Source organism: Ranitomeya imitator, chromosome 3 (assembly GCF_032444005.1).
Source record: "Ranitomeya imitator isolate aRanImi1 chromosome 3, aRanImi1.pri, whole genome shotgun sequence".
NCBI lineage: Eukaryota > Metazoa > Chordata > Amphibia > Anura > Dendrobatidae > Ranitomeya > Ranitomeya imitator.
This window is the reverse complement of record NC_091284.1, coordinates 629,145,131-629,170,735: the sequence shown is the minus strand read 5'-3', so window position 1 is coordinate 629,170,735 and position 25,605 is coordinate 629,145,131.

Here is a 25,605-nt window from a genome sequence, read left to right as displayed (position 1 = left end):
TGGTATTGTAATGTAAAGAAGAAGCAGGTATTTCTTCCCAGCACCACACTTCCCGTAGTCTGGAAGAAATCATTAACATAAAAGATTTAAAGGTGCATTTCTCAAAATCTATACCGCAGATATGAGGCATACAGGTAAGATTAGTTTAACCATTCTATTACCTGTATGTTCATAGTAATAGTTTATGAAAAAAGACTGGGAGATAGAGAAAGCGCAATAGGGTCTTATCCAATGACAAAAGGTTGTCAGGAAAAGGGGAGAATACACTCACCTTGATAAGTTGCTGAATAGCAGCACATAACAGGCATATAACAGCTTCTGCACAGATACCAGTCGTGAGGACGACCACAGACACAGAAGAGAATAATAGAGCTATCACTTATGCGCTGCTGTAATCCAATATTCGGTGAAATGAAAACATATATTAAAACAGGTTTAAAAGTCAACATGTTTCGAGATTACGCAGGACCTCTTCATCAGGACAAACCTGGTCAAAGGAGGTGACAGATTCCCTTTAATAATCGATTTAGGGGACTTGATGCTTCATTTGTCTGATTGCCTGTGGTATCCTATCAACATTAGCCATGAGCTGGCTTTCACAGTAGGATTGTAAAGACAGTCATGGGGCTCCTCCGCAGCTGTTAAAAAATGCATGAGGGCTGATTAAATCATCCATCATATGTGCTTAAAGATGCAGGCTGGGCTTGGAGGCCTGTATCAAAGTCAGGGACGTGAAGGGGTTGTCTACTTTGTGTTATGGCTATTTGTTTTAAGCGTATAACAATTTAAAGTGTAAAACTATTTAATTTATCTCAATTTTCATAAAAGTTTACAATATTTTCATAAATGAACGGAACATATGCTGACCTAAATTTACTACAATCATAAAGTGCAATGTGTCTTGGAAAGAAAGCAATTCAAGATTCACTAGCATTTTATGTTGAAACAAAAGCTGATGAATAGAAAAATAGTACTTACATTACAAAAGCTCAAACTTGCTGCAAGGAAAAGGAGATAAAGGATTTTTGGGAGGTTAAAAGGGGAAAAATTGTCTGTTAACAAACATTTTTATATTTTCTATACTGGTTTTTATTAAATATGTTCAATCTTTTATTTTATATACTCCCATACATTGCCTTATGCTCAGTATTCTTCTATTTGAAATCCATCAGAGGCGCACTTTACATAGTAACATAGTAACATAGTTAGTAAGGCCGAAAAAAGACATTTGTCCATCCAGTTCAGCCTATATTCCATCATAATAAATACCCAGATCTACTTTGATTGGCTTGGTCCATAATTTTCGCCCACAAGGCTAACATCTTTCAACCAAATAAAAAAACTGTTAATCAGAAAGGTTGTTATAAACAGTAACAATTTCATTAAATATGTAGAGTAGTTTAGTTTCTTTCTTCTGTGAATACATTAGATTTTTTTTGAGTTCATATATGTTTACTGTAATTTGTATGTAACCCCTTCTCATGTACAGCACCAGGGAATCAATGGTGCTATATAAATAAATAAATCAATCAATTAATAATAATAATAATAATAATAATGTCTGTTAGTTTCATTTGACTTCAGAAGGAAATTTCTACTTCAAGGCAGGCAACAACATGAAAACTTTTAGCAGTGAGACTAATGGGAAATGCGAAAACATTTTTGCTTAAACATGTTGACTTTTATTAGACTTCAAATTACAAATTTCCATTGCGTGCAGGCTTCACAAATTCTCTACCTTTTCATTCATGGATTACAGCAGGTGTACTCTCGGTGTTCTGTGCAGATCTTATTATCTTTGGTAATGCTCTTTTGGCTCAATCTTCATGAATCATTGAGGAAATGTGTAATTAGGAAGCATATCCCAGGACTTTAAAAACATGCATGTACAACAAATATATTAGTCAGTCGTATTAACACAGATTTTCAGAATTGCAATTTATTAGGAAAGGTAACACAAAGAGACTGGTGTTGCAATACACAATGCAAAATAAAGTTTACCTTTAGCACACTAGTTTAACACATTCATACCCGAAAGGGTATACACATGGCCTGTTTTAGGCAAAGTGAGGCCCTAGGCAAAGTTTAAAATGGTGCCCCAAATGCTAACATATTGCACATCACGCAGAAGCATTTCGGTTGCATTTACATGCGCTGAGTCCAGGCCGCTAAATAAACACTTGAAATAGATCACTCTGTTTGTAATGACTCTATCTAATATATGAGTTTCACTTTCAGTTTTGAAAAACTGTAACAAATTAACTTTTTGATGATATTCTAATTTTGTGAGATGCACCTGTATGTGTTTTCATGGAGACGCAAAAATAACATATAAAGTGCCTACAAAGTAATAAGTGCAAGATAAAAAAAATGGAAGGCTCTCACCCTTATCTTGAGATATCTATTGATGGAGGCACCATATGGATCTAATGAGATATTATAAATGCACAGCTCCATATAATATAATGATTGCAATATTAAGAGGATAAAAAAAACTTTGATGGGGGAACTTCCTTAACTAATTAATCTAGAAAGCCCTATAAGAAGTAAAAAGACACTTTGAATGCAGAAAAAAAAAACTTAAAAGAGTGACTTGTTTTAATATTTATTCCATAAATCAATAATGCATATAGAAATAAGGAACTTTGTTGTGTATCTTATCAGAGAAATCTGCTTGTTTTCTCTCTTTCATTCTCAAAATTCTAAATTCATGGATAACAAATTGACATTCCTGAGCTAGTAGACAGCAGTTGGCAACTCTCCATCTTGTCTTCAATGAATCTTAGCAGTAACAGCTCCTTCTCCTATCTCAATATTTACAACAGGGAAAATAAGTATCGGATGCACTGCCAATTTTGCAACTTTTCCCACCTACAAAGAATGGAGAGATATGTAATTTTTATTGTAGATACATTTCAACTGTTAGGCTGGAGTCACACACAACGTATAAAAATATGGCCAGTGTTTTACAGACCAAATACACAGAAATGTTCCCTGAACAGTGATCCGTATGTCATCTGTAGGCAAGGTGTGGCTGCGTAAACCTCCGAATGGCATCCGTACGGCGAGATTTTCTGGCCAGCTTGCAAAATGGACATAGAATGGATCCATGGGCTAAAATATTCGTGAAAACATATATACCATGTATATATATATATACAAAAGTTTGGAGACACCTTCTCATTTAAAGATTTTTCTGTATTTTCATGATTATGAAAATTGTACATTCACACTGAAGGCATCAAAACTATGAATTAACACATGTGGAATTATATACTTAACAAAAAAGTGTGAAAATTCATGCAGGCGCCTTAAATCAGACCACCGCAATCTTTGTGCAGACAGATAGTGGCAGTCACATTAAAACTGGAGATGCGCTCCTCCTGTACAAAGATGTTGGCAGTCAGTGAATCATATGTCTGATCCCGGAGGCGTCATGTTCGCGACGGTGGACGGTGTACTGCTAGTGGTACTGTGCAAGAGGCTGTGTGAGTGTGAGTATGTGTGGTGCATACGGCGTATAGAGTGTGTGTGTGCGTGGTGCGACGGTGTTCCGCTGGTGGTACCGCGCAATAGGTTGGTACCAGCAGCAGCTTACATATTGAGACACTCATCACTTGGGTGTCACAATATGGCGGTCGGTGAACTTCCTCCACTTGGAATTTTGGTATACGGTGACATCTGGACAGAACAGGAAATGAAAACAATACAAGGCAATTACATAAATAGATTTCCTAATAAGAACATGGGGAACACTACACCCACAGAAGATTTAAAACAATTTCTGCCAATGAGCATGGCGAACAATACCCACGCAGAAGAGTGGAGCAAGTTTCATCCTGAGAACATGGTGAATACAATCCTAACAAAAGTTTTTATTATTATTATTATTATTATTATTATTATTAATATTTTCAACATCAGAGTTTGCTGCATGATACCTCCACTGTTGTAAAATTTATGCTACAGAAACATGTAAAGCAAAAACATCTGAGGAAAAAATAGTAGGTGACAGAGTTTGCCTTGAAAAAATGACTGTTTAGAGCAGGAAACAAGTCCTGAATTAAGGCTTATTAGCACCTGTCTCGATTAGATGATTAGGCACCTTTTTTGTTGCGCTCCTTAAAATGTACCCAACAGAGCATGGAGAACAATACCCCCATAAAAGATGGGAATAAATTTCTTCATCAGAACATGGGAAACACTACCCTCACAGAAGATTGCAATAAATTTTAGCCTCAGAGCATGGGGAACAAAACCCACACATAAGTTTGTAATCAATTTAAGCCTCAGAACATGGTGAGCATTACCCTCAATGAAGATTTTAATACATTTCAGCATAAGAGTATGTGGCATGCATGGGCATACATAGCGCCTGTTCAACCGATGCGGCTGCATCGGGGCCTGGATGCTCTGGCGGGCCCCTGCATGGCAGCTAATAATGGCCAGTTTATCCGGCCCCGAGGCTCCGGGAGGCCCCTGGCCAGATTGCCCTCATGTGTGGCAGGAAATGAGCAATCCCTGCAGCTCCGCTGCCTGCAAGAGAAAATGGCAGCAGAGCAGAGCTACAGAGAATGGATCCATCCAGCTTCCTGCCCGTGCTTCGTGTCTCACACAGCATATGCTGAATGACATCATCGCATGGCTGTGCGAGACAGGAATCTGCTGGCGATGGTGTGGCTTCAGGATACCGTGCACAGAGGTGAGGTGAGTGTGAGTGTGTGTATGCAGAGAGGTGAATGGTGCTGTGTTTGTCTGTGTAGGTTGAGGAGAGGGGGTGATGAGGCAGAAGGCGATGACTGGGTTGATGGAGAGGGCAATGATGAGGGTGATGGGATAGAAGGCAATGATTGGGTTGACAGAGAGGGCAATTATAGGGGTTGTGGGGAAGAAAGCAATGATTGGGGTGGTGGAAAAGACACAATGGGGGTGGTGGGGGGAGGAAATTATGGAGGTGGTGAATGGGCAATAATGGGGGTGGTGGGGAGGAGGAAATGATGGAGGTGGTGTAATGGGCAATGTTGGGGTGGTGGGGAAAAGACAATGATGGTGGTGGTGGAAAGGGCAATGATGGGGATGTGGGGGAAGAGGAAATGATGGAGGTCGTGGAATGGGTAATGATGGGGTGGGGGGGAAGACTATGATGATGGCAGTGGAAAGGATAATGATGGGGTGGTGGGGAGGAGGCAATGATGGAGGTTGTGGAATGGGTAATGATGGGGGTGGTGGGGGAAAATACAATAATGGTGGTGGTGGAAAGGGCAATGATGGGGTGGTGGGGGAGGAGGAAATGATCGAGGTTGTGGAATGGGCAATGATGGGGTGGTGGGGGAGAAGACAATGATGATGGCAGTGAAAGGATGATGGGGTGGTGGGGGAGGCAGAAATGATGGAGGTGGTGCAATGGGTAATGATGGGGTGGTGGGGGAGAAGGCAATGTTGGTGGCAGTGGAATGGACAATGATGGGGTGGTGGGGAGGAGGCAATGATGGGGTGGTGGAAGAGGCAATAATGGGGTGGTGGGAAGAAAGCAATGATGGAGGTGGTGAAGAGGGCAATCAAGGGGTGGGGGAGAGGGCAATAATGGAATGCAGGGGGAGGAGGACAATGAGGGGTGGGGGGTTGGGATGGGAGATTTATAATAGATTTAGGAGTAGGGGGTGGAGGAAGACATTATTATAGATCATTGTGTCTAACACAGTCCCTTAGTATAAAGGGTACTCACTTATTATGTATAGCACAGTCCCTTAGTATATAGTGTACTCACTTATGTATAGCACAGTCCCTTAGTGTTTAGTTTACTCACTTATTATGTATAACACCATCCTTAGTTACATAGTTTCCTCTTTTGTTATGTATAACACTGTTCCTTATTACATACCATCCTCTCTAGTTATATATGATGCCCTCCCTTATTATATAGCTTCCTCTGTTGTTATGTACAGTGCTGTCCCTTACATAGTGTATTCTTGCTATTTTTGTTATTCACAGCACCATCTTTTATTACATAGTCCCCTCTCTTGTTAGATATAAAATGACTACTCATGGAGGAGCTGGTGACCAGACAACCAGTCCATCAGCTCCTCCTTTAGAAAAGAAGCTTTTCCATGCTCCATCAGCCATCATTAAAGTATACAGCTAGCAAGACAGGACAATATGTAATAAAAACAGGGCTCTATAAAATCCAATATGCAATGGATGGTGCTGTACATAACAAGAGAGAGCACTGTATAATAAGGGACGGCAATATACATAATAAAGGAGACAATGTAATATATACATGTACAGTATGTGCGTGGCTATATATATTTATATGTAGTTTTGTTGCATTAAAAGTAGGGGGGGGCCCAGACACATTTCCTGCACAGGGGCCCCAAGCTGTCTGTGTCCGCCCCTGGTGGCATGATACCGCCAATGTTGTAACATTGACGCTCCAACTGCATGTACAGCAAAAGCATCTGAGGAAAACCTAGTAGGTGACAAACAGTTTACCTTGAAAAAGTTACTGTATAAACCACTCAACCAGGCCTGAATTAGGGTCTATTATCACATGTCTCGATTATACAAATATGCACCTTTTTTGTTGGGCCCCTTAAAATTTCACCCTCAGAAAATGGGGAAAAATACACCAAAATACGCTGATTCAAAATTTCACTCATAGAGGCAATAAGGGCCTAAAATGTTGTTCTGTAAAATGGTCGTAGTAAGGGGTAGGGTGTTGTAACAGGAAGCAAAATGGGGTAAGAGCAGGACAATTGCCCTGCAAAGAAATGTAGATAGGGAAATTGCTTAAAGGATTTCTGAAGTTATAGGGTGGACAAAAGTTCTTGCACCCCTCTACAAATGGGGATAAGGCACTGGCTTGAAAATGAAAATAATTAAAAATTTTGAACCAGAAGGCCGAGGTCCAAGCAGAGATGGAAATAGAAATGGTGAGGCAAAGCAGGAGTCAGGCTGCCGTCACACTAGCAGTATTTGGTTAGTATATTACATCAGTATTTGTAAGCCAAAACCAGGAGTGGAACAATCAGAGGAAAAGTATAATAGAAACACAACACCACTTCTGCATTTATCACCCTCTCCTGGTTTTGGCTTACAAATACTGAGGTAAAATACTGACCAAATACTGCTAGTGTGATGGCAGCCTTAGAGAACATTTTTTTTTAAAAGGGAACTAATAGAAACAACAGAGAAAAAAATATAAAACAAAGCAATTATCTTGATCCAGGAAGTAGAGGTCAAAGTGGAGGATGAGCTAGATGTTATGTAGGTTCAACATCTGTAATGAGAGTTATCCAACACTGTTTTTTTCGTTTTTTGGTAATTTTTTATTTTATTTTTGTATTAATTTATCAGGGGAACTAATGAAAATAACAAAAAAAAATATTATCTTGAACAAGGAGGCTGGGGTCCAAGTGGAGGCTGAGTAGGAAATGGTGGTGGACGTGGCAGATGGCAGAGGCAGAGCAGGAGGTATCCAACAAATTTTTTTAGATTTTTTTGAGGGGGATAACTCAAAATTTAGAATCTGACCATGGTTGTGTGTGTCTGATATAGTTGTCTAGTCTTTGTGATCCATGCCTGGTTCATTTTTATAAATGTGAGCTTACTCACATTGTCTGTGGACAGGTGGGTGTGCCTGTCTGTGATGGCTCCCCCTGCCATGCTCAGCACAAATTCTGACAGTACACTGGCTGCAGGGTAAACACAAAAAATGCCCAAAAGCATAAACACGGAGGACCGTGAAATTAGAAAAACCTTCACAAAGAAAAAATCCTACAATGAATTCATATAAAAGTATACATTTTATTGAACCATGTCTAAAACTTATTTAAAAATGGGATGACATCACACAGGAATAAAATGAAAAAAAAAAACAAGCAAACATTGAGCAGAAGGATGAATTATGTCCATCAATAATGGCAAATACATAAAAACTTGCAATAAGGTCCCTAAATAAGTAAATAAAAGCAAAGTGCTTTAAATGGACCAAGGAAAAAAGCAAATGCAGTAAATAAGGACTAAACATATCCTACAGGACAAGGCTAGATTATTTTTGTCTCAATAAAAGACTCCATAAAGTTCAAGAAACTAAGTATAATGCATGGTAAGCAAAATCACTTGGGAGATTAAAAAGAAAGGTCATTTCTTTGCACATCATAGCCGATCAAAGGAAATAAACATAATAGAAACTGCATGACAATGGGAGAAGGTACAGGATATGTATGGCTAAAAGGTGCACATAATTACTCAAGCTCCATACAGCTGCAATGTACCCCTTGATGTGCGTTTCCAGTTTCTCTTTCTCAGAAGGGGTGCAGGGTAAGTCAGCACCTTCAAAGCGTAAAGGGCAAGTTCAGGCCATGTGTTCAATTTTGAAACCTAAAAGTTAAATGAGGCAGACCCTTCAGTTAGAAGGTGGAGACAAGTGGAAACGACTCTACCTCCATGCTGTGGAAATGCTGCCTCCTGGTGATATGGATCACATCATATATGGTGGTGTTGCATCTTGTGGCGTGTGAAATGTTTCCACATTTCGGCCATTCTAACCCTGCCATCTGACCTGGTGGCGGTGCACCAGGTGTGTTGGTGTCTTCCTACTCCGACTCTTCTTGGTTCTTCCACTGAGTCCCTACTGTCAGGTGGAAACGCCATAAGTGTCTCTAACAGCGTACGCTTGTAATGACGCATTTTGTGATCCCTGTCAAAGGACGGAAGTAAGGTATGTTGTCCTTGTAGCGGGGATCCAGCAAGGTGGCAACGCAGTAATCAAAACTGGCAATAATATGGGTAACTCTGCGATCGCTGCATAGGCACTGCAGCATGTATTGGCTCATGTGTGCCAGGCTGCCTAGAAGCAATGACAAGCTGTCCTCAGTGAGAGGTGTATTGCTTGGATACTCTCTATGCTGTGGCCGATGCCCATGAGCAGTTTGGAATGCCACCCTACTGGAAACATGTGTCCTCAGAATCCTCCTTGTCCCCCTTATCCTCCAAAACTGTCTTTTGGCTGGAACTTTGCGTACCAGGCCACTGTGGTATAGGAACCCACCCTCCGAGCCATGTGTGAATGACAGGCCTTATAAAGGTGTGAATATTACCTGGTCCTCCTGCTCCTTTTCCTCCTGTGTCACCAACTAATTCTTCATTGCCTAAAGGTTTTGTATAAAGCACACATTGAATTGGATAGTAACGCTAATGAGAGCTTCATAAGCACTGGCCAGGTTGGTGAAGCAGTGCCACGTGGCACACGCATCCCGCATGGTTGCCCGCTCACTTATAGTGAAGAGGTGTTCTGCCGAGCGACTTGTGTGTTCTGCAGCTGAAACTCCACTTTTGCCTGCTGCTTCTCACGCAGCTTCCGCCGCATATGCAAGGTGGAGTCCCACCTTGTTGGTACGTTAAATATGAGGTGCTGAGCTGGAATGTAGAAGTGACACTCCAGCACATACAGGCATGCAGCAGCAGGGTGAGAACGCCGAAAGCATGCACACACTACATGCACTTTCAGGACAGCAAATTAGATATATTCTGGTATTTCTGCATCACCAAGTTAAGTAAATGCACTAGGCATGCACTAGGCAATGGTTATGCATCAAACTGGCTAGGCCCAGAGCTGCTGTAATAAGATTATGCTAATGTTCTATGGAGACCGATGATGTGAGTAAGAATGACGACAAACACGGTATATCACAGTTCAAGATATATATATATATAGTAGGAAGATGAGCTTCAGATAACTGATGCAAACTGCAGCTTTACAGATAAGCAAGTGAACAGTCTCAAGAATATGCAGATATTAGAAGTACAGACCGAGGGTGCAAGTACAAGTCCAGCAATGCAGTATCCAGAGGTCAGAGTCCAGGCTGGCTCCTAGCAGAGGGGCAGACCGTAGCAGAGGTGGGTGCAGAGCAGGTGAAGAGTAACAGAGTCTTTCCGGTGGTACGTAGATCCAGAAGCAAGCGGGGTATCCCAAGGAGTAGAAGAACAAGCAGGTTGCAAGTCCTTGAGCTTGGCAGCAAGTGAGATACAAGATACACAAGCAAGGTATAGTGTGCAGAGTTCCTTTATATATGCAGCAGACAGGAAACAAGATGGTCCCCATGAAGCCAGCCACTCCATCTTGGGTAAGGGCAGAATCCAACAGAACTAAGGGCAAGAACAGACAAAAACAGGTATGCAGTCTCAGTCCTTACATTACTCTCCTCTTTAAAGATGTCCTCTGGACATTCTTATATCTGGTTTATTGGGATATCTGCTGTGGAACTGTCAGATGAGGAGTGTGAATATTTTCTAGAGGTTCCCAGGAATTCTCCTCAGACGAATATCCTTGCCACTTTACCAGATACTGAAGTCGTCCCCTATGAATCCGAGAATCGATGATCTTCTCCACGATGAATTCCTCCTGCCCATCTATGAGAATTGGATCAGGAGGAGCAGATGTGTGCCCGGAGAAAGGATTTGCCACTACCTGTTTAAGCAGGGAAACATGAAAGACAGGATGTATTTTTAAAGAATTAGGCAACTTGAGTCGGCATGCTACAGAACTCACTATGCTACTGATCTTGTACGGACCAACATATTTTTGCCCCAATTTAGATGTTGGAACTCTGAGTTTCAAGTTCTTTGTTGAGAGCCAGACCATGTCTCCTACCTTGTATGTGGGTACTAGTTTACGGAATCTGTCTGCTGCCTTCTTGTATCTTTCTTGTGCTGTGGCCAGTGTCTGCTTCAGGACTTCCAGATTCTGCTGCAGAGACGAAATGCGGTCGGCTACCGCAGGAACAGACATGTCTATCGGAAGTCGAGGAAGAATGCTGGGATGATATCCCTTATTAGCAAAAAATGGAGACATTTTGGTGGATGCACTCTGTGAGTTATTGTATGTGAATTCAGCCAGCGGAAGCAGACTCACGCAATCATCCTGTAAGTGACACACATAGCAATGCAAATATTGCTCCAAAGTTTGATTGGTCCATTCAGTTTTGCCATTAGACTGCGGATGGAAAGCAGATGACAAATTTACCTTGATGTCCAGAGCAGCACAAAAACTTTGCCAAAATTTTGAAGTAAATTGGACCCCTCGATCAGATATTACTTCATCCGGGACTCCATGTAATCGAAAAATATTTTGTACGATAAGATCCGCAGTCTATTTGGCCATCGGTAACCCGGTACAAGGAATGAAATGAGCAGCTTTGGTTAATCGGTCAACTACTACTAGAATCGTGCTCTTCCCTTGGGATGTAGGCAACTCTACGATAAAGTCCATTGATATAGACCCCCAGGGACGAGATGGGATAGGAAGAGGTTGCAATAGTCCAGTAGGCGAGGAGCGAGGAACTTTTGATCTGGCACACTCCTCACATGATGACATGTACAGTCGCACGTCTTTTTTGGAAAGTTGGCCACCAAAAGAAACGAGACACAAATTCTTCAGTTTTCTGAACTCCTCTATGACTGGCGATCTTAGAGTCATGCATCAGTTTCAGTACTCTTAATTTCATTGTTTCCGGGACATACAGACGTTGTCTCTGATGCCAAAGGCCATTTTTCAAGGTTAAATTTACCTGATTAGGTGGTTGAATTAGAAGTGAATCAGTGGCCTAGGCCTCCTTAATATCCTTTAATAGATCTTGATTATGCAGCATACTTACAAAGTTTTGTTCTGATAGAATGGTCCTTAAAGGTGAAGCTGAGGTTACGTCATCCGAATGAATCCTGGATAGAGCGTCGGCCTTCCCATTGCGAGAGTCTGGTCTAAAGGAAACAATGAAATCAAATTGGTTAAGAAACAGATTCCACCGAGCTTGTCTGGGTTTTCGACACCTTGATGACTTCAAGAATTCAAGATTTCCGTGATCCGTGAGCACAACAGTCTGTAGGGATGCTCCCTGTAGCAGATGCCTCCATTCTTTGAATGCGGCTATAATCGCCAACCACTCTTTATTCCCAAAGTCGTAATTCTTTTCTGCAGGTGACAACTTTTGGGAGAGAAAAGCACAAGGATGTAGAAGATCTTTCTCACCTGTTCTCTGCGAGAGTATGGCCCCTATAGCACAGTCCGAGGCGTTGACTTCCACTATGAAGGCCCGATCTGGGTCTTGATGCACGAGAATAGGGGCCGAAGTAAATTTAGCCTTCAATTTAGAAAATGCTAGTTGTGCCTGTGGTGACCAAACAAATGGCGTCTTCTTCCGAGTCAATTGAGTGATGGGTGCGACGATCTCCAAAAAGTTTTTAATGAACTGCCTGTAAAAATTGGCGAATCCAATGAATCGTTGGACCTCCTTCACAGAACTGGGAATTGGCCACTCTTGAATAGCTTGTGTCTTGCTCGCATCCATGCTAAGACCATGGGGAGAAATAACATAGCCCAGAAATTGTATTTGCGTTTTGTGAAACTCATATTTCTCCAGTTTGATGTATAAATGGTTTTGCCGTAAACGATCCAGAACCATTCTCACATGCTACTGGTGATCCTCGATATTGCTGGAAAAATTAAAATGTCATCCCATTAAATCACAACAAAAATATCGAGTATGTCTCTAAAAATATAATTTGCCAGATGTTGGAATGTAGCCGGTGCATTGTGCAGACCAAAAGACATAATGAGATACTCAAAATGTCCATAACGTGACCGGAAAGCTGTTTTCCACTCGTCCCCGGGGCGAATCCGTACTAACTTGTAGGCACCACGGAGATCTAATTTTGTGAAGATCTTGGCGTGTCGCACCATCTCGAGTAATTCGGGAATTAGTGGAAGTGGATAAGAGTTTCTAATAGTAACCTTGTTAAGTTCACGGTAGTCAATACACGGGCGGAGAGAGCCATCCTTCTTTTTGACAAAGAAGATTGGGGCACCTGCTGTGGAGGAAGATGGTCGTATAAATCCCTTTGCTAAGTTCTCATCAATATACTCTTTAAGAGCTTTTAATTCAGGTCCAGACAAGGGATAAATATTCCCAAATGGAATCGCGGCACCAGGGAGTAGTTCTACAGGGCAGTCATATGGTCGGTGCGGTGGCAATTTGTCTGCATTTTTTTTATCGCATACATCCGCAAAATCTTGATATTCAATTGCTAATTTCAACTCAACTGTAATTGCTGACCTGACTGAAGTTAATTCTCCAGATGATGTCTGTTTACTTGGAAACTGCAATTCTTTCATCTTCCAATCGATAGTGGGATTTTGCCGCTGTAACCATGGTAACCCTAGAATTATACGGAAGTGAGGAGAGGAAATTAGCAAAAATGACAGTTTTTCAGAATGATCTGCTCCCATATGAATTTTCAGAGGTGTTGTTTGAAAGTCTACCGGCCCAGATACCAACGGAGACCCATCTACGGTCTCCATTAACACCGGTGAGCGTCTCTTCTGCGAGTGTATACCATGTTTTTTAGCGAATGCAATGTCCATGCAATTACCGCTAGCCCCAGAGTCAATCATGGCTGTACTAGTAACCCAACAGGATTGCACCCAGATCTTATTGGGAATAGTAGAAAGTGAGTCTTTTCTGACATCGCCTGAGATTGACATAGCAGAACTTATTGAAAATACATCCCCACCCACAGGTGACAATGCTACTGAACTACAATCTGGAAAGTCTGGATTTTCATCTGACATCACTTTTGCGCAAGAAATTGACTGAGAGCATACAGAAGAGACATCAGAAAAGTCACATTCGATTACCGCAGCTGCGGACTTGCGATTTTTTCCCGGACAGACCGAGATGTAGTGACCCGATTTTCCACAGTAGAAACATAAATTTTCTCTGAAGCAATGTTCCTTGCGTGCGTCGATGGTACTCCTCCGAACCGCATCAACCTGCATAGGTTCAGGCTCTGCTGGAGAAGACGACCTGTTTTGAGTTTCCCTGGAGGAGGATGGGAGGAATATAGGGTTATTACGGTTGGCCTCCGCCCACTTCTCTTGCCGGCGTTCGGTGAGACAAATATCTATCCGGACACAATGATTTATAAAGTCAGTCAGATTAGTAGGTGATTCACCCCGAGCCAATTCATCCTTAATAGTAGCAGACAAACCCCTCCTGAACACTACATATTTTGCTGAGTCACACCATGTAGTGTCCAGCACCCACCTCCAAAATTCCATAGCATATTCCACGACAGGATGCTTTCTTTGACGAAGTGTTAATAAAGCAGCCTCTGCAGTGAGGTTTCGGTTGGGATCATCGAACATCTGACACATTGCAGTAATAAAGTCATTCAGAGAATTTAGACATGCATCATTGGTTTCAATCAGAGGATTAGCCCAGGCTAAGGCTTTGTTTGTCAGCAACATTATCATGGTTAACACCTTGTCCCATTCAGTTGAGAACTGAGCTGCACGTGCTGAAAAATATAACTGGCACTGATTCAGAAACCCACGGAATTTCTCTCTTCCTCCACCAAACCTGAATAGTGGGAGTTTGGGAAAAACCGGACCCAGAGCTGGACTTGGAACTGGGGCTGGAACCGCAGCTACAGCTGTAGTCTCCACATTTGAGAGGCGAGTGGCTAGAGACTGGATAGATGTATCAGCCATATTTGCATTATGATTAGTTTGAGACTCCAATGCCCCCAGCTTTGTCTTAATTGCCTGAAGCTCCGCATGTAGTCCTGCGACAAATGAGCACAGCTTTTACACCCGCGCCTCCATAGAATCTGACCCAGTGATGTCCATTTCCTTTGAGGCTTGTGTATTCTGTAATAAGATTATGCTAATGTTCTATGGAGACCGATGACGTCAGTCAGAATGACGACAAACACGGAATATCACAGTTCAAGATATATATATATATATATATTGTAGGAAGATGAACTTCAGATAACTGATGCAAACTGCAGCTTTACAGATAAGCAAGTGAACAGTCTCAAGAATATGCAGATATTAGAAGTACAGACCGAGGGTGCAAGTACAAGTCCAGCAATGCAGTATCCAGAGGTCAGAGTCCAGGCTGGCTCCTAGCAGAGGGGCAGACCGTAGCAGAGGTGGGTGCAGAGCAGGTGAAGAGTAACAGAGTCTTTCCGGTGTTACGTAGATCCAGAAGCAAGTGGGGTATCCCGAGGAGTAGAAGAACAAGCAGGTGGCAAGTCCTTGAGCTTGGCAGCAAGTGAGATACAAGATACACAAGCAAGGTATAGTGTGCAGAGTTCCTTTATATATGCAGCAGACAGGAAACAAGGAGTATCAGACAGGAAATAAGATGGCCCCCATGAAGCCAGCCACTCCATCTTGGATATGGGCAGAATCCAACAGAACTAAGGGCAAGAAAAGACAAAAACAGGTATGCAGTCTCAGTCCTTACAGCTGCTACCAGATTTTGCCTTTAATCGCAAGGCCATCAGGCCATGATCTACAGCTCCTACGCGGTGTGGGATCTGTCCCCCAAACAAATGAGGTGCAGAACAACCTGCTGGCATGTCCCTCTGGCTGCACTGAAATTGGTGGTGCAGGGCTAACTGGGAGCAAAAGAGGAGGAGGAGGTGGAGGAAGAGGAGTAGGAGGAGGAGGCAACATGGCCAAAGAAACATTCAGAAATCCTCGATGGTGGTAGGACATTTGCGGCAACCCCTTTTGCCTCTGATGCAGTTGCCATTTCATTTACCCAATGGGAAATAGTCCACATATCTGTTGTAACTTGCACATTGCCAGTGTTGGCGTTGCGCAGTGCACAATTTATCTGGTCAGAAACATGAGTGCAGGGAACGGATGGCAGGCCTCACAAAGTAGTTGCAGCTGGAAACCACATAGCCACATACTGCGGGACATCCACCAACATCAGTTTTTTTAAACTGGTGGTCCTCACCAGCCTGAATAGCAGCATTTCAAATTCACTCCAGTAATTTATAAATTCTGACATTCAGGCTTGTGAGAGGGTAGGGTGGAATTTCCCCTTTCTCTCTATGGTTTGGGGAATGGAAAGCTGAAATCTTCCATGGGACAGTATGGACATGGCCGGTGTCACTGCTGGTGATGGTGGTGTTTCTGTCCCATTTTCTCTTTGTGGGAAGGCAGGCGGTCCTTTTGAACATGACTGAGATGAAGAGGCCAAGTGCACAGCAAAAGAGGGTCAGGAGGAGGCTCAAATTTGTCATGCTTTTTAAGTTGTATACTCCACTGCACTTTGTGCTTAGATTTGAGATGCCTAATCATTTAGGTATTCAGGTGCAAAATATTTATGCCTTGCCCAAGCCTCTGATGGCACAATCATAAAACCATCTGTTGCCTATCGTTAGGGTGCTCCTTTTAGCCAGCTTTTGAGGACTCAGCCCCTTGGCGTGGGGACCAATAGCAGACAACATAGTGGCTATCGGCCAATCGCTGTGCTTTTCCACCCTGCTCCCTCATTTGCTGAACCAGCATGATCACCTCCTCTTCCTCCGAACTGACCACTTCACTCGGATGGCCTTGACTCCATGTGGAGTTTAAGACCTCGGCATCCCATGCATTGTCTTCCACCCAGTCCTGAACCCTGCCCTTCTTGATGGTCGGCACATGGAATAAAAGCTGCAGTTGGTGACTGGGTTTCCTAAGCCCAAGAAATGTGTTGCAGTGGTATGCTGACTGTGTGCAGTGACCCTCCCATGTACTCATCTTCCAACGGAATGAGTGGTTGGGAATCAGTGCACTCAGTTTCTTTCATTTCTGGGGCAAGACCAGGTGGATGGGCCATGGAACCCCAGCCAGTCTGCTTAAATGCTTTGCTAGGGGTTGAGGTGGAAGAACAATAACTAAGATGCTCAGGTGCCAACTGAACACTTTCTGCAGGAAACTGGATAGAAGAAAATGTGAAGGAACTGGAAGCATTCTCAACCATCCAATCTAACATAGCCTCTACATAATCTGGCCTCACCATTCGTTCTGCAGTAGTGCAGACTACTAAATAATGCTGAACGTGCTGTCACCTGCATGCACCTGAGTAAGGTGTTGCAACTGGACACATAACAGGAGCAAATAGACCAAATCCTCTCCATGCAGAGGCTACAACATCACTACTAGTAGCACCACGACCATGTCCACATCTGCTGTTTGCTGCTCACCTCATATTTTCCACCTTAAAAGCAAACCTCATAGGCTAGAAGCTAGATTCAGGCATTCTACTCACGGCTATTTTATTATTGGTCTGACAATCAATGTGTTTGATAATATTTAGCCAGTGGGAATAATAAGATCAGATAGTCCCACATCACCAAGTGGGTTTAATTGAAGTGGTTGTATATATTGTATAATTTAAAAATTGTGGAACCATGAAGGGGTGCGTAAAATTATTCCTTAAAAGTTAAATTTAATTGATAGCTCAGGACAAACAGAAGTCTGCATAGTGACCAATGCAAACACTGTTGGTTACATAAAATACAATTTAAATTAAGTTGACGAATGAAAGTTATATTTATTAATTATCATAGAAACTTTAGTTAAGGTGTATTTGCCTTATGGCAATTTGTAAATAAGTTAAAAATACACTGTGTTGATCCTTCTTGAACAGTTGAGGTTCAGTGCACTAGGCTACACAACAATGGTATTATACACAGGAACAGGCTTATAGTGCAGTCTACACAATGCTGCTATGGCATACAGGAACAATGTTTTCGGGCACAGAGAACAAGGCTTATATGGCACACAACAGGAGGCTGAAATGGCACAGAGAACCAGATAGATTGTGCACCAAAATGGGACTGGCGGCACAACTCGTGATCCGTGTTTTATACAGGCAGGGTCACATGGTGCGCCTACCAATCACAGCTATGCTAGTAGTTGGCATGGCTGTGATGACTCTGGAAGTGCCCACAGCTTAAAAGCTTGTTTATTGGTTGAACTGCAGCCTTTCAACCAGCTTTATTTGGCTTGTGAACCCAATCAGGAAGCTGAAATTCTGGTTAAAAGTTTGTGTTTTGGGTCTGTGCATGGGTACTAAGAATCCTGTAAAGACCCCACACTTGCCAGCCTGGGTTTGCTCATAGTTGCTAACATAAATTAAAGTTATTCAGCTTCGGATTCTATGCTTTTCAAGAAATTCATATAGGAGTGTGTTAAGCTTATTAATAACAAAAGTGCTCCATAAAATTTTGTAATGCTTGATCATAGAAAAAAAACAATAAGTATTTTCCATTAAAATATTGCATTAGTCAGCCATCTTTTATTTTCACAAGTAGTGGAACAAAATCTTTTTTGTCATTTATGAAACAATTTTTCTTAAATGCAACAATATCCAACATATGGTTAAAAACTACTCTTTTTGCACATGGGAGGGCTGGAAGAATCGCTATTTGACTTTTGTAGCACAAATTTAAACATAATAGTTTGTGAACAACACGTGCAAAATCCGCGAGGTGCCAGAACAGCAAAAAAACAGCCAAAGATACCCCATTTTGGAATTCATGTAGGGGTCTAGTGAGCAATTGTATCCCAAAAGAGTTTTGCCAATGGCTATGAAAAAATGAAAAATTGCAATAATAAGTTGATTTAGCTCCAAATGTTTCAGCTGTACCACTACGCTATGTCTCTGAAGTACAAAAATTCTCTGTATATGGTCATACACTACTATATTGTCAAATGCCATGGCTCAGTAGAGGAGGATCACCTTATAGGAGCTCAGACTTTCATAGAGTCATCTGTGGACATCACTTGCTAAACCCTAATGTGCTAAAACAGCAAACATTTTCACTTACTGGCCATTTTTTGTAAATTACACTCTGAGAATTAATCTTCAGATGTAAAGGCTATTTTGATCGGGGTAGCAAATGAAATAAATTAATGCACAGTGGTTGTTGCAAAGTGAAAATTGCAAATATGCCATTTAAGTGCCTGATACACAGTTCCCAGTTTTTACTTCTGGAAACACGTACACCATAAATTGCTAAACAATGTCTCATTTTGAGATAGTTCATCAAATGTTATCAATGAGCATTGCTCTGACAGTGGCCAAAACTTAGAAATGCATCGTCCATGTCATAAAAGTGATAAGGAAACTTGATTCTTTGGGTCAGTCAGTCAATCATAATGATACCACATTTAAATACGGCAGTTTTTTTTAAATATTTTGCTTCTTTTACAAACTAAACACTATTTTTCTCTAAACAAATTGCTTTTTCATCACCATATTCTGATAGCCATTACATATTTTTGTCTAGTGAGCCAAATAATGGATTTGTTTTTTTGCAGTTATACCACTTTTATATCATATATATATATATATATATATATATATATGTATATATATATATATGATGTTTTTCTTTTTTTTGAGTCAGGATGATGGAAAAAGACATATTTTTGGCTAGTTATTTATTTATATACTAGATGGTGGCCTGATTCTAACGCATCGGGTATTCTAGAATACAGTATGTATGTATGTATATAGCAGCCACATAGTATATAGCACAGGCCACGTAGTATATAGGAGTACTAGGTGGCCTGTGGTATATACCATGTGACTGCTACATACATACATACATATTGTAGAATACCCGATGCATTAATGTAGGCCACACAGTAAATAACACAGCCCACGTAGTATACAACACAGCACACACAGTATATAGCAGCCATGCAGAATATAGCAGCCATGCAGTATATAACACAGCCCACGTACTGTAGTATATAACACTGGCCACGTAATATATAGCACAGCCCACATAGTATCTAATAGTGGCCATGTAGTATATAGCACACAGTATAGAACACAGCCATGTAGTATATAACACTGCCCACATAGTATATAGCAGCCATGCAGTATATAACGCAGCCCACGCAGTATAGAACATAGCCCACATAGTATCTAACAATGGCCAGGTAGTATATAGCAGCCACGTGGTATCTAACACAGTCCACATAGTATTTAGCAGTGTGGGCACCATATCCCTGTTAAAAAAATAATTAAAATAAAAATTAGTTATATACTCACCCGCCGAGATCCACCGTAGATCAAGCGAACCTCTGGCGATGCGCGTGCGGCTGCCGCCATCTTTCATTCCCAGGATGCATTGCGAAATTACCCAGATCACTTAGCGGTCTCGCAAGACCGCTAAGTCTTCTGGGTAATTTCACAATGCATCTCTGGGAACGGAAGCTGGTGGCAGGCGCGAGCGCATTGTCAGACTACGGAAGGGGAGAATAGCAGGTTTTTTGTTTTTTTATTATTTTTAACATTAGATCTTTTTACTATTGATGCTGCATAGGCAGCATCAATAGTAAAAACTTGGTCACACAGGGTTAATAGCGGCTGTGACAGAGTCAGTTAAAGGCGGCATAACGCAATCCATTACCGCTGGCATTAACCCTGTGTGAGTGGTGACTGGAGGGGAGTATGGAGCGGGCGCTGACTGCGGGCATTATGGAGTGGGCGCCGGGCACTGACTGCAGGGAAGTAGGGAGGGACTAATCGGACTGTGGCCGTCGCTGATTGGTCGCGGCAGCCATGACAGGCAACTGGCGAGACCAATCAGCGACTTGTATTTCCATGACAGACAGAGGCCGCAACCAATGAATATCCGTGACAGAAAGAAGGACAGACAGAAGGACAGAAAGACAGACAGAAGTGACCCTTAGACAATTATATAGTAGACAAGCATTGATCCTCACCATTATAGAGCACTTTCAGCTATAATATACAACTGACACGTGCTGATGATTATTGATTTGCAGCAAAATTGGCTTTCTCACTAAAGGGTTAATAAAAATGATACTAAACCAATTTGTTACTGTAAAAGATATGTATAGTATAGAATGGTAGATTGATTAAATAATCAGTGATGATTTTACATTTTCATTATTATTACTTATCCAGTATAAATAAAATGCATATTGATTTTATAGAAGGTATTGAATTTGAATAAATTTCAGGATTTCTGGGACTTACAAATAAAAGATTTTAATGTACACAGAGAACAGGGTTACACACTGTGCCTACAATTGTGCTGAAGTTTAGATTAAGTAACAACAACTCAATTATGTATTTAGCACCTTTCCTTTCAGAAAACCTCTGTCTGAGCCTGATTTTCTAACAAAATGCATTGTATTAATAATACTAACATAATTTATCTCTTTTCAATGACCTGGCTCCGGGATGTCTGTACAATCATGATTTCCTATTCTCAGATTAAGCCAATTTTCAACAAAATTGAACAAGTCTAACTAGTTCTTGACACCTAAAGGTACCGTCACATTAAGCGACGCTGCAGCGATCTAGACAACGATGCCGATCGCTGCAACGTTGCTGTTTGGTCGCTGGAGAGCTGTCACACAGACAGCTCTCCAGCGACCAACGATCCCGAAGTCCCCGGGTAACCAGGGTAAACATCGGGTTACTAAGTGCAGGGCTGCGCTTAGTAACCCGATGTTTACCCTGGTTACCATTATAAAAGTAAAAAAAAAAAACACTACATACTTACATTCCTGTCACGTCCCCCAGCCTCAGCTTCCCTGCTCTGTGTAAGCGCGCGTGCCGGAAAGCAGAGCGGTGACATCACCGCTGTGCTTTGCTTTACGGCCGGATGGCGCTGACACTGGGGGACGCAGGGAAGCTGACGCTGAGGAACGTGACAGGAATGTAAGTATGTAGTGTTTTTTTTTTTACTTTTACATTGGTAACCAGGGTAAACATTTGGTTACTAAGTGCGGCCCTGCGCATTTAGTAACCCGATGTTTACCCTGGTTACCAGTGAAGACATCGCTGAATCGGCGTCACACACGCTGATTCAGTGATGTCTGCGGGAGATCCAGCGACAAAAAAAAGTCCTGGACTTTCCCCAGCGACCAACGATCTCCCAGCATGGGCCTGATCGTTGGTCGCTGTCACACATAACGATTTCGTTAAAGATATCGTTGCTACGTCACAAAAAGCAACGATATCGTTAATTATATCGTTATGTGTGACAGTACCTTTAGACAACATCAATCAATCGTGGATCAGGCTGCCACGAGAGATAATGACTTCTACTTTAATGGAAGTCTTCAGAGTGTCATGATTGGGTCATGTCCTCCTGGGAGATCTGGGGTTTTTATTAAAGGTACTGTCACACTAGACGATATCGCTAGCGATCCATGACATTGCAGCGTCCTTGCTAGCGATATCGTTCAGTGTGACAGGCAGCAGCGATCAGGCCCCTGCTGTGCTGTCGCTGGTCGGGGAAGAAAGTCCAGAACTTTATTTCGTCGCTGGACTCCCCGCAGACATCGCTGGATCGGCGTGTGTGACACCGATTCAGCGATGTCTTCACTGGTAACCAGGGTAAACATCGGGTAACTAAGCGCAGGGCCGCGCTTAGTAACCCGATGTTTACCCTAGATACCATCCTAAAAGTAAAAAAAAAACAAACACTACATACTTACCTACAGCCGTCTGTCCTCCAGCGCTGTGCTCTGCTCTCCTCCTGTACTGGCTGTGAGCGTCGGTCAGCCGGAAAGCAGAGCGGTGACGTCACCGCTCTGCTTTCCGGCCGCTGTGCTCACACAGCCAGTACAGGAGGAGTGCAGAGCACAGCGCTGGAGGACAGACGGCTGTAGGTAAGTATGTACTGTTTGTTTTTTTTTACTTTTAGGATGGTAACCAGGGTAAACATCGGGTTACTAAGCGCGGCTCTGCGCTTAGTTACCCGATGTTTACCCTGGTTACCAGCATCGTTGGTCGCTGGAGAGCGGTCTGTGTGACAGCTCTCCAGCGACCAAACAACGACGCTGCAGCGATCCGGATCGTTGTCGGTATCGCTGCAGCGTCGCTAAGTGTGACGGTACCTTTAGACTCTTTAAAATGCCACCAACCTGTGGCTACTGACACACTAAATCACCATGGAAAAACAAAAGTGCAAACAATGGTGAAAAAAACAGTGAAAAGCACTGGTTGGGGGAGGATTTTGCTGAATCCTATTATGTTATCTATACTGATGCCTACCTAACTGCTGGGGCTGGCACCCTAGGGGGAGCGTTGTGGCGCCCCCGCTCAACGATGGCTTTCCCTAGGGTCCCTATATATACCCTGCAGTGAATGTTAACCCTTCTACCCAAATGCAGTTCTGAAGGGTCCCCTGATATCTATAAAGAGATCAATCCTATAACTAAGGAAAACCTCATCCCCCAATCCTATTAAAAACAAGAGAGAACATGTATTACGGCAAGGGTGGGCAATATGTCCAAGTTTTGCATACTCCTTATTATTTCTCTTGTATGTATATGCTATCACATAATACCAATACAGATGTCTCTGAGCCACAAAATCACAGTCATCCCTAGCATGGGGACTTACCAGTAAACTCATGAGTACGATTGTTTATAGCAAATTCTGCTAGCTGCAAGTATTTAACCCAGTCCTCCTGATTCTCTGAGATGAAACACCTGAGATAAGTCCCAAGATTTTGATTTACGCGTTCAGTCTGACCATTGGATTGAGGATGAAAAGCTGAAGAAAACGACAAATGAGTCCCCAGCCGGCTGCAGAAAGCCCTCCAAAACTTAGAAATAAACTGCACCCCCCCGGTAATAACTGTATTACCCTCCGAAACCAGTAAGTCAGTGAGGAAGTCTATTGATAAATGAGTCCAAGGTCTATTGGGAATCTCCAATGGTTGGAGAGACATAGATGGGCGAGAATGAGAGGACTTGGAACGCGCACACACACTGCAGACAGCGACATTCCTGTACATCATGTCTTACCCCAGACCACCAAAAACGCCGAGTGAGTAGGTCCGCAGTAACCTTACTTCCAGGGTGTCCGGCCAAAACCGAGTCATGATGCTCATTTATGACCCTGAGACGGAGATTAGCTGGAACAAAAAGTTTACCTAATGGACAGGCTGCTGGGGCATCCCCCTGTGCCTCTACCACCTCTTTCTCAAGATCAGAATCAATTGCGGTGACTACTACACCCTTCTGCAGTATAGGACCTGGTTCACAATTATACCCACCCCCTGGGAAACAACATGATAACGCATCAGCCTTGGCATTCTTATTTCCTGGCCGGTACGTGATTTAGAAATTGAACCTGGCGAAGAACAGAGACCACCTTGCCTGCCTAGGTGTAAGACGCTTTGCAGATTCTAAATATAACAGATTTTCGTAATCTGTGATCACCATGACAGGGTAAAGTGCTCCCTCCAAAAAATGACGCCATTCCTCAAATGCCCATTTAATTGCCAACAGCTCCCTGTTACCAATGTCATAATTCTTCTCCGTAGGAGATAATTTTCTCGAGAAAAATGCACACGGACGCAACTTTCTCGGAGAAATCCCCTGAGACAATACAGCTCCCACCCCTATCTCAGAGGCATCCACCTCTACCACAAATGGCTGAGTGATGTCAGGCTGTATTAATATGGGTGCAGTGGAAAAACACTTTTTCAAAGTTTCAAATGCTTTACTGGCCACACTGGACCATACGGAGAAATCCATGCCTCTCTTAGTCATGTATGTCAATGGTTTGGCTACCACTGAAAAGTCTTTAATAAATTTGCGATAGAAATTTGCAAAACCTAAAAACCTATGTAAAGCCTTAAGGTCCTCAGGACGATCCCACTCCAAGACCACACTGACCTTAGCTGGATCCATACGAAAACCTGTGGAGGATAAGAAATAACCCAGAAACGGAATTTCTTTGACCGCGAACACGCATTTCTCAAATTTGGCAAACAGTTTATTGTCCCTGAGTACCTGAAGGACCTGCCCTACATGATCCTGATGAGACTCGAGGTCAGGGGAATAAATTAAGATGTCATCGAGATATACCACCACAAACCTACATATTAAGTGACTAAGTATATCATTGACAAAGTGTTGAAACACAGCAGGAGCATTACTTAACCCAAAAGGCATAACCAAGTTCTCATAATGTCCCTCTGGAGTATTAAATGACGTCTTCCATTCATCCCCCTCCTTCATCCGAATGAGATTATATGCCCCCCTGAGGTCTAATTTGGAGAACCATTTAGCCCCCACAATTTGGTTAATGAGGTCCGGAATAAGAGGGAGCGGAAAAGAATCCCCGACCGTAATCTGATTTAATTGACGGAAGTCTAAGCATGGGCGTAAACCCCCGTCCTTCTTCTTAACAAAAAAGAACATGGCAGCAATGGGTGATGACAAGGGTCTGATATGACCCTTGGCCAGACTCTCCGTGATATATTCCTTCATGGCCTGTCTCTCTGGGGCTGAGATGTTGTATAGCCTACTCTTAGGCAGTTTAGCACCAGGAATGAGACGTATGGCACAATCATAAGGACGGTGTGGAGGTAACTCTCGACTCCCCCTCCTCAGAGAATTCATGCTCAAAATCTGAGATGAACTCTGGCAAAACCTGAGAATTCAATTCAGCCAGCCGAGTACCCAGGCAATGTTCCTGACAAAACTCACTCCATCTAGTAATCTCCTGAGTTAGCCAGTCTAACATCGGGTTGTGTAACGTGAGCCATGGTAAACTGAGAACTACAGGCAACGGCAAACCCCCCAACACATAACAATCTAATGACACAGAGTGTAACGCCCCTATTTGTAGGCTCACCCCACGGACGATCTGAGTGAAAGTCCCCTGGCTCAAAGGTGCAGAATCAAATGCAATTATAGGTATGGGTCTAGACAACTCTTGAGTCTTAAGTCCATGTGCCTGAACAAAC